The following is a 2,500-nucleotide window of genomic DNA, read 5'->3' as shown; positions in this document are numbered from 1 at the left end:
TCCTTGATACTTAGTCGTTTTTGCAAAATTTCTGACTTTTTGGAAAATTTCACAATTTTGTGAAAACTTCCACAAAATGAGGTTCTAGTATGTTAGAGGGCATCCCAGGAGGGCTCCAAAAGTGTGGGTAAAATATATATCCCACAGGGGGAAAATTGAAAAAAAGTTGAAAAAAAAAATTTTTGGGGACTTAGAAAATTTTTCAACTTTTGTCAGACTTCCAGACAGGGGAGCGTGTCAGTGCGCGCATCCGATTTCAGTTCCAGAGCGATTCGCGCGATGAGTCCTTGATACTTAGTCGTTTTTGGCAAAATTTCTGACTTTTTGAAAATTTCACAATTTTGTGAAAACTTCCACAAAATGAGGTTCTAGTATGTTAGAGGGCATCCCAGGAGGGCTCCAAAAGTGTGGGTAAAATATATATCCCACAGGGGGAAAATTGAAAAAAAGTTGAAAAAAAAAATTTTTGGGGACTTAGAAAATTTTCACACATGTGTCAGACTTCCAGAGAGGGGAGCATGTCAGTGCGCGCATCCGATTTCAGTTCCAGAGCGATTCGCGCGATGAGTCCTTGATACTTAGTCGTTTTTGCAAAATTTCTGACTTTTTGGAAAATTTCACAATTTTGTGAAAACTTCCACAAAATGAGGTTCTAGTATGTTAGAGGGCATCCCAGGAGGGCTCCAAAAGTGTGGGTAAAATATATATCCCACAGGGGGAAAATTGAAAAAAAGTTGAAAAAAAAAATTTTTGGGGACTTAGAAAATTTTTCAACTTTTGTCAGACTTCCAGACAGGGGAGCGTGTCAGTGCGCGCATCCGATTTCAGTTCCAGAGCGATTCGCGCGATGAGTCCTTGATACTTAGTCGTTTTTGCAAAATTTCTGACTTTTTGGAAAATTTCACAATTTTGTGAAAACTTCCACAAAATGAGGTTCTAGTATGTTAGAGGGCATCCCAGGAGGGCTCCAAAAGTGTGGGTAAAATATATATCCCACAGGGGGAAAATTGAAAAAAAGTTGAAAAAAAAAATTTTTGGGGACTTAGAAAATTTTCACACATGTGTCAGACTTCCAGAGAGGGGAGCATGTCAGTGCGCGCATCCGATTTCAGTTCCAGAGCGATTCGCGCGATGAGTCCTTGATACTTAGTCGTTTTTGCAAAATTTCTGACTTTTTGGAAAATTTCACAATTTTGTGAAAACTTCCACAAAATGAGGTTCTAGTATGTTAGAGGGCATCCCAGGAGGGCTCCAAAAGTGTGGGTAAAATATATATCCCACAGGGGGAAAATTGAAAAAAAGTTGAAAAAAAAAATTTTTGGGGACTTAGAAAATTTTTCAACTTGTGTCAGACTTCCAGAGAGGGGAGCATGTCAGTGCGCGCATCCGATTTCAGTTCCAGAGCGATTCGCGCGATGAGTCCTTGATACTTAGTCGTTTTCAGAAGTCACAATTTTGACTTCCAGGACCCGCAAAACGTTTGTAAATTGAGCCCGCTCCCCAGTTCCAAGCGTTTTGAGGTGTCCCCGGTTGCAGTAATGCAGCCTGCCCACTAGATGTCGCAAAAGAGACAAAAAGTGAAAAAGAACCAGAATGAGGAAATTCCAGGGAGCCGAATCCGCCTGACAGTTCCAGGCGATCGGGCACTTTTTTGCATGCGTCCCTAAAGTGGGTATAGGGTGACACTCCATGCAAAGACCCAGTTTTGCACACCACCGGCAGAATATATGAGAGAGAGGTACCTCTCAGCCCCGACACATTTCGACTCATTTAAGCTGGTTTTCACCTCCGTAGGCCTGGGTATGCGTTTTGGCTATGAGTCCCTGTTCGGCTGGAGGTCTGCACCTTGGCTGAACCCAGGCTTCCGCAGCTGCGTGGGGGGACTTTTGCCGGTCGCCTATCCCAAGTCAGAGAGGTGTTCCTGGGTTGAAGTGAGCCTGGCCAGACCCCCCCGCGGGCCCTGGTTCTCCACATGGGGGCGCCGTCAAGGCTAAAATCTGGATTTTTAGGCCGAGGAGAGGCTCCATGAGGGCGGATGCTTTTGTGGCTTCGACCCCAGTGCTGTTCCACATCCAGTACCCCCCCGCAAGGGCGCCTGTACCCGAGTCGCGCTTCCAGGACTCGTGGGCACGTATCTCCCGACGACAGGGGTTTGCAGCCTCCGTACTTGGGCAAGTCCCTACATGCACCCCTGCTCTTCCTCCGATCGATCTGGCGCAGCGCTCCCGGGTGGGGAGGTGGCGCCGCTCGCTCGGCCCGGGCTTTGGAGCCCGCGCTGGCTTAAGGTGAGCGGTCCCCTTCCTCCTCTACCCCCGGGCTTCCGACACCTATCTTTGGGCGCGCATGCCGGCCTCGCCTCCCGTCTGCGGAGGTGGCCGAGCCGTGGGGAGTTTGACCCGAACCGAGCGAAGGCAGTGGTCCGACGACCCGTACGGGCGAACGGCGGGGCGCCCACCCAGCCAGGCGTGGGGGCCCGTCGTCCGAATCGCTCCCTGTGCGG

Source organism: Phyllobates terribilis, unplaced genomic scaffold, assembly GCF_046119375.1.
Source record: "Phyllobates terribilis strain yellow unplaced genomic scaffold, ASM4611937v1 Scaffold_2626__1_contigs__length_117759, whole genome shotgun sequence".
NCBI classification, from domain to species: Eukaryota; Metazoa; Chordata; class Amphibia; order Anura; family Dendrobatidae; genus Phyllobates; species Phyllobates terribilis.
The sequence above is the reverse complement of the archived record's forward strand: the minus strand, read 5'-3'. Positions refer to the sequence as shown.